We start from the raw sequence: 8,067 nt of genomic DNA, 5'->3' as shown, positions 1-8,067 counted from the left end.
TTACTCTTTGTAAATTTGCAGTTGGATGCAGTGGCCGGAATATTGTCATACGGGTGTGCGCACACCACCGCCCGCTCCTGAGTCTCCGGGCAGTGATCTTTCCACTGGGCGACACAGCCTCCCCCAGCCTGTGTTGATGGAGCGGGAGGCTGGGACTCTTTCTCCGCTGCTGTCCTAGTGTGCACCCAGAACAGCTGTGGAATTGGGGGTGGCCTCCGATTTATGACAAAAAGAAAAGGAGGACTTGTGGCACCTTAGAGACTAACCAATTTATTTGAGCATGAGCTTTCGTGAGCTACAGCTCACTTCATCGGATGCATACCGTGGAAACTGCAGCAGACTTTATATACACACAGAGAATATGAACCAATACCTCCTCCCAGCCCACTGTCCTGCTGGTAATAGCTTATCTAAAGTGATCATCAGGTTGGGCCATTTCCAGCACAAATCCAGGTTTTCTCACCCTCCACCCCCCCACACAAATTCACTCTCCTGCTGGTGATAGCCCATGATTTATGACAGTAACTTTAGGGCTGGCCTTTCATCCTTAGCTTTGCCACTTCTCCTGCGGGGCCACCAGATGGCGCTGTACCACAACAATGCTTCCAACCCCTTGGGAGCCCAGTCCAGAGCGGGACGGAAGGGAGGCTTAGATACCAGCCTTCAGTCTCACGCCCCTGCAAGTCCCCATGTGGGAGGTCTGAGGATGAGCAAGCCGCGTGGGATCCTGCGAGCGCGCAGAGCAAAGAATCAGCCGCCTGCCCAGCTACCAACAGCTGCGAGAGAGAGCTCCGTACCCAAACCACCCAGGAGACAGAAACAGGCTCGTCCCTTCCCGGAGAGGACATGATCCTTCGCCCAGTGGGTCAACCAGCCAGGAAACGCAGCTGATAAGCCGCCAAGCAGAGCCACCTCCCGACTAGACAGCGAGATCCGTTCGGATATTTAGAGGCCGGTGGACACCTCGGACAGTTCACAGATCTTGGTACGAACGCCTGGCCGTGCTGTGACAGCAGGGCTGGAGTGGGCCCCAGGGTTCTAATCAGCTCCAGAAATCTTTGGCCAAAAAAGTCAAACCAGGAGATGGAGGAGAGAACTCCGGGCTCCGCTAGATTTCTGAGTGAGGAAGAGAAGACTCAAGTTGCCAGGCCCGGCTGGGATTCCCAGCTGAATGCCCTCGGCTTGCTGGTCAGCTTGTAAATCTTCGGCTCCAGCTGCCAGCCATGCGTCCTTGCCCCTCAGCATGAGACTGGCAGTGGGAGCAGTGGCCGGGGTGAAAGGCCAATAAACCCAACGGCAGATCCTGGCTGAAATGCAATTCCTGAATCTTCTGGACAAAAGGAGCAGGGTGCATTGAGCTAAGGGCGCTAGCTGGCTCTTCTCGGCGCTGGCCCCAGGGCCAGTCACACATGGCTCTTTGCATACCCCCCCGGGAGCAGTGACCGAGCTGGAGGGGATGGAGGGCTTGGTTTGCATGCCATTGTCTTACATCCTTTCACAAACGCGCCCTGTCTGAGTCAGCGCCTTTCACCTGCAAGCGGCCCAGAGAGCTGCCAGCCCAGTTCCATCCCTTGCCTCCCCGAGGAGCTCAGCACTGTGGATCAGCGGGGGAAAGCCACCTGCCCCTGGCTACACACACGCACTAGCAAGGCAACCCATCCCCATCCCCCGCAGCGACGGCCCCACTGGCCTCTCCCCACCACTTTCCGTCTTGGTCTTGGGGATCCACCTACTGCTCTGCACTGTGTCCTTGTGTGTGCTGCAGGCCGTGCTCCCCCTGCTCCCCTTATCAGCTGCTGGTGGGCTGTCCCAGAGCAGTGGACTGGGCCCCGGGCTTGTCAGATGGCCTCAGTCTCATGGGCTCAGAGTGGATATTGGCCTTGATTCAGCTTGGGCTGTCCCTCGTGGTGGGCGCCACCCTGCGTGCTCTCGGACAGAGCCACAGGCTAAGGCCGCCTGGCCTGTGTGTGCCAGGAGCCATTGCATTGCACTCTATTGATTCGGTGCTGTTTGGCTGATCCAACCCAGGGCTGTGGAACTGGGCAGAAAGCCCGGTCACCTGTTATCAACAAGCCTGTATTTCCCCAGGTCCATCCCTGCAGAGCCTTCTCAACGCACCGAATAAACAGCAGATCCAGTGCCTATGAAGTGAGGATGTGAAGTACAACTGAGGCAGTGGGAGGGGACATGGTGGCCCACAGCCATGCAGTGGCTCCACGGCAGAGGCAGGAAGAGACACTAACCCAGCTCCTGACCCCCACGCCCGTCCTGAGGTTGAACCCAAGGCCCTGCTGGACGAGGAGGGAGGCCTGACATCCCACCCAGTTACAGCTCTTCATACATTTCTCCTTCCAGGGAAGGAAGGTAGTTGGCCTCTAACCAGAGGGGCATACATCTGGGAAGGCCTCTCCCAGCACAGCCGAGGGGCATTCCTTAAATCTTTGGACCATCTAGCACAACACAATAGGCAAGGGCTGCTTAGAAGATGGCAGGGGTGTGCTCACAGCCGTACCCCTTCATGCACAAGGGTGTCCCCCGCCCAGCGGGGCCTCATGCACACCGACTGTCCGAGGTCACCCCGTGTGGAGGACGCCAATGTCTTCTACAAACGGGCGTCCTCCAGGCAGTGTGACCTGGCCTGGATGGTGTGTGCGAGGTCACGCTGTGCGGCCGACACCATATTGTTTGTGCATTCGGGGGGCTGGATGGAATCGTCCCATTGGCAGAGCCGGCCCTGGCGGGGGGCGTACAATGACGACATGCCACTGGAAGAGGGCTGTGGTGGAACAGCAGGGGGCTGCGGGCTGGGACTGAGGGGCGCTGGCAGAGCTGGGTGTGGGGAGCCCGGGGCTGGTACCGGGGGGCTGCGGGCTGGGACTGAGGGGCGCTGGCAGAGCTGGGTGTGGGGAGCCCGGGGCTGGGACTGAGGGGCGCTGGCAGAGCTGGGTATGGGGAGCCCGGGGCTGGGACTGAGGGGCGCTGGCAGAGCTGGGTGTGGGGAGCCCGGGGCTGGTACCGGGGGGCTGCGGGCTGGGACTGAGGGGCGCTGGCAGAGCTGGGTATGGGGAGCCCGGGGCTGGTACCGGGGGGCTGCGGGCTGGGACTGAGGGGCGCTGGCAGAGCTGGGTATGGGGAGCCCGGGGCTGGTACCGGGGGGCTGCGGGCTGGGACTGAGGGGCGCTGGCAGAGCTGGGTATGGGGAGCCCGGGGCTGGTACCGGGGGGCTGCGGGCTGGGACTGAGGGGCGCTGGCAGAGCTGGGTGTGGGGAGCCCGGGGCTGGTACCGGGGGGCTGCGGGCTGGGACTGAGGGGCGCTGGCAGAGCTGGGTGTGGGGAGCCCGGGGCTGGGACTGAGGGGCGCTGGCAGAGCTGGGTATGGGGAGCCCGGGGCTGGTACCGGGGGGCTGCGGGCTGGGACTGAGGGGCGCTGGCAGAGCTGGGTATGGGGAGCCCGGGGCTGGTACCGGGGGGCTGCGGGCTGGGACTGAGGGGCGCTGGCAGAGCTGGGTGTGGGGAGCCCGGGGCTGGTACCGGGGGGCTGCGGGCTGGGACTGAGGGGCGCTGGCAGATCTGGGTGTGGGGAGCCCGGGGCTGGTACCGGGGGGCTGCGGGCTGGGACTGAGGGGTGCTGGCAGAGCTGGGTGTGGGGAGCCCGGGGCTGGTACCGGGGGGCTGCGGGCTGGGACTGAGGGGCGCTGGCAGAGCTGGGTGTGGGGAGCCCGGGGCTGGGACTGAGGGGCGCTGGCAGAGCTGGGTATGGGGAGCCCGGGGCTGGTACCGGGGGGCTGCGGGCTGGGACTGAGGGGTGCTGGCAGAGCTGGGTGTGGGGAGCCCGGGGCTGGTACCGGGGGGCTGCGGGCTGGGACTGAGGGGCGCTGGCAGAGCTGGGTGTGGGGAGCCCGGGGCTGGGACTGAGGGGCGCTGGCAGAGCTGGGTGTGGGGAGCCCGGGGCTGGTACCGGGGGGCTGCGGGCTGGGACTGAGGGGTGCTGGCAGACCTACGGAGGAAGGATCCTCACACTGGAATCTCAGAAGAACAATGAAAATGAGCTGAAGGTCAGGTCTGTCCCCCTGCAGTAGGAGGCTGTGGGCCTAGCTACACAGACTCGCACATCAGAGATCAATGGCTAGAGGTCTCCAGCTGACCTTGCCTGGGGGAGCCAACTCCAGCCTCTGGTCCCATCTCTCTCCTGCTTGTGTCAAATACAGCCTGTGCCCAGAGGGGTCAGAATCCTTCCCCAGCCCCACCAGTCAAGTAAACCTCCCTTCCCCCTGGCCCCACTGTAGCAAGGCTAGGCTACCTAAGGGGCAAGAAGAAGGCCCAGCAGCAGAAGGAGGCTCATTGCGAGTTACTTCACCCATCGTCCCCTGGCTTGGCCGCCCAAGAGGAACTAGCCAGACACTTAGTAACACGTGATCAGAAACCACCACCGCGGTACCTGGCCATGCAGACTGCTGGCAGAGCAGCTGGCCCACTGGAGCGGCTGCTGTTTGAAACAGTGTCCCTTGGAAAACTTAGTCCCGAGCATCTGGTGCCCCCGCATCCTTTGAGGGCAGCTTGTCTGGTAGCAAACCAATCTTTGGGAGGAAGCTACAAGCTGTTTGGGGCTTGTACATTACATGCTCACACCTGTGTCCCTGCAAGGCAAGGGGGTCTGGTCTCCACTGGCAACCTTCCTCCTTCAGACCACCCCAGCTGAGGGCACACAGGAGAGGGGCAGCTCCCTGCCCGCCGCTTCCCTGCCTGTGCCCCCTGGGCTAGCAGAGGCAGCGTTCGAAAATCTGCCGTTTTGCAGTCCTCTTGCAACTCTCCTGCTTTCCACCAGAGATCTCCCTTTCTTCAGAAATCCAGCTCACCCTGCCCCGGGGCTGCGTTTCAGGTTGCAGTCAGGTCTCTTGGTAAAGCGCTGTCCTCGGGCAACGCACTGACCCGTGGAGGTCAGCAGAACAGCATGGACATGGTGTGTAGGCTCTTATCTCCTCTGGGGACCAGCCAGCAGGAGATCCAGCCCCACGTTACAGGCATTACACGGTCACTAAGACCTACATTTTCAGTAGTGACCAGTGACCTGGCCCCGGCCTCAATGTTTGGCTTCCCGGCATGAGATGCCTTAAAGGGACCTGGTTTTCAGAAAGTGCTAAGCACCCATCTTCTAAAAGTCAGGGCCCTTCCTTGTGTCTAAGATCCCCAGGATCACTCGTCACTTCTCCTTGCCCGTCACCCCTCTTGTTTCATCCCTCCTTCTCTGTCGCATCCAACCGAAGCTGCTTGTCTTCGCTGTCCAGGCGAATTCCCACCCGACCCGTCATAGAATCATAGAATCTCAGGGTTGGACGGGACCTCAGGAGGTCATCTAGTCCAACCCCCTGCTCAAAGCAGGACCAATCTCCAATTTTTTCCCCCAGATCCCTAAATAGCCCCCTCAAGGATTGAACTCACAACCCTGGGTTTAGCAGGCCAAGGCTCAAACCACGGAGCATCTCGCCTTCGCTATCAAGATGTGGGCTCCCGGCTCCCGTCGGCCCATGATCTCAGCCACTTCTGCCCGTTTGTTAAATGTTCAAACAACCCCCTTTACACTTTCTCCAGGGCTGCCCCTCATGCTGGGAAGAAGCTCCCCATAAACATCTGCAAAGCCACCTCGTTAGCCACCTTCAAATCGTTCTTCAGAACTGTCCTTTGCTGGGAAAGCTGCCAAACAAATGGACACCAGGGAAGCTGTGTCTGTGCTGTGACCACGGCCGCTCACCAATAGTGTCTCACTGCTTCCTGGTACTGCCCCGTTGGTCTGCCTGTATCCATCTGTTGTCTCTTGTCTTGTACATAGATGGGAAGCTCCTTGGGGCAGGGACCATGGTTGTGTTCTGGGTTTCTACGGGACCTAGCGCAGTGGGGTCCCAGTCCATGACTGTGGGCAAGTTTGGATCCCACCTGCTCACATCGCTTATTGCCCTGGCGAGACGGGAGGTCTGCAGTCCAAGAGGGAGAGGCCTCAGAGCATCACCCCCCAGCGTGGCACTGCCCGCTGGCTCACAGCTAGCAAAGCCACGCACTGGCCTCCCAGCCCATCCCCCTGGGGCTCGATAAACACAGGGGGCGCTTCCCCGCTCCCCCAGTTACGGCGCTAACACAGGCAGCACCGAGCAGACGGGCTCCACGATCCCACGAACGAGGTGTGAGGGGCACCCGCTCGGCACGGATAAAGCACGTGCCGCCTTGCAGCTGATGATCCCCACCTAGACAAGCCTGGGGGCCTGGCTCTGATCTCGCTCCTACTGGGCCCAACAGGCTGAGAAACTCACAGGACTTGAAGCCAGAGGCTCCAGGGTGGAGGGGCTGGCAGCTCAAGGAGGAAGGAGGCTTGGGGCCCATGTCTCCCCTGGTAAAGGCATATCCAGCTCCTGGCACGCCCTAATTTAGCTGCTGTGCTCCTGCTGCTCCAGTCCCCAGGGTGTCTCGGCGCAGTCAAAGGAATTTCCATCTGGCACTGGCTGCTAATCCCGGAGAGGGGAGGCTTCTGGTGCCTGCGCTCCTCTCTGCTCTGTGTCACTGTCACCAGGGATGCGAAGGCTTTTCCTTGCTGGCTTCCACCCAGAATCATAGACTCACAGACTTTAAGGTCAGAAGGGACCATTATGATCATCTCGTCTGACCTCCTGCACAACGCAGGCCATGGAATCTCACCCACCCAATCCTGTAACAAACCCCTAACTTATGTCGGAGCTCTTGAAGTCCTCAAATCGTGGTTTAAAGACTTCTAGGTGCAGAGACTCTTCCAGCAAGCGACCCGTGCCCCACGCTGCAGAGGAAGGCGAAAACCCCCAGGGCCTCTGCCAATCTGCCCTGGAGGAAAATTCCTTCCCGACCCCAAATATGGCGATCAGCTAAACCCTGAGCATGTGGGCAAGAGTCATCAGCCAGACACCCAGGAAAGAATTCTCTATAGTAACTCAGATCCCACCCCATATAACGTCCCATCAGAGGCCATTGGGCATATCTACTGCTAATAGTCAAAGATCAATTAATTGCCAAAATTAGGCTATCCCATCATACCATCCTCTCCATAAACTTATCAAGCTTAGTCTTGAAGCCAGATAGGTCTTTTGCCCCCAGAAAGGGGAGGAGGGGTTAGATCCAAAGCACCAGGATGAGTGTGCACAGGGGGGCTTGTGACGATGGTGCTGATGGGCCTTGAAACAGAGTGGCACCTCCCTCACCCTAGACATCTCCCTGGACATGCCCAGGGGCTCGGCCTTCTCTTCCCCGGAGCACCTCAGAGTAGGGACAGGTTCCCCTGCCCCAGGCCCCTGACAGCGCAGCCAAAGAGCAACGGTGTCGCCCTGGGGAGTGTGTGACGGCCCTGCTGTGCCAATCCACACACGACTGAAGGTGCCTGCTACAACCCCACCCAGCGAGCCCTGGCTTGCCAGCACCACCTGGGGCCGTGGCTGCTGCAGTCAAGGACCGGTGGGGTGGAGCAAAGAGACGATGCTTCCCGGGGTCAGTGCCAGGGCCTTGCTGATGTGTAGATGCATTTGCAACAGCGTCACAGCCGTGTACGACATTAAGTGCCTCGTAGCGGCTGAGCATTGCCACGTCCCTCCCAGGTAAGTCACTGGTAGCCCTGTTACACAGACAGGGGCAAATGGGGCACAGAGAATTCGAGACACAGCCAAGAAGCCCATGTCGGCGTCAGGAACAGAACCCAGCTTGCCAGATTCCTCATCCCGTCCCTTCCCCCACTTGACCGCCCCGTGACACTCCAAAGCCTGGCAGATTTCAGTGCTCTGGATCGTTCTGTTCTAGGTACTCACACCCTGCCCATCACCGTGGCCTCTGAGCAGCTATTGTACTTCAGCTTCCACAAATCGCGCTGCAGGTGCTGGGGCTATTGGTGCTGTCTTGTGTATTTCCTCCGATGCAATCACGGTGCCCGGTAGCCTCCTGCCTTTCCCCTCTGTTTTCCCCGCTCCTCTTTAGTGCAGCCTCCTCACTCTGTCTTCAGAGCACCTCCCGAATCCTCCCCGGAGGGGGGTAAAACTGCCATTGTCCCCCGTTTCCTAGAGC

This window comes from Lepidochelys kempii, chromosome 9 (genome assembly GCF_965140285.1).
Source record: "Lepidochelys kempii isolate rLepKem1 chromosome 9, rLepKem1.hap1, whole genome shotgun sequence".
Taxonomy (NCBI): Eukaryota; Metazoa; Chordata; order Testudines; family Cheloniidae; genus Lepidochelys; species Lepidochelys kempii.
The sequence above is the reverse complement of the archived record's forward strand: the minus strand, read 5'-3'. Positions refer to the sequence as shown.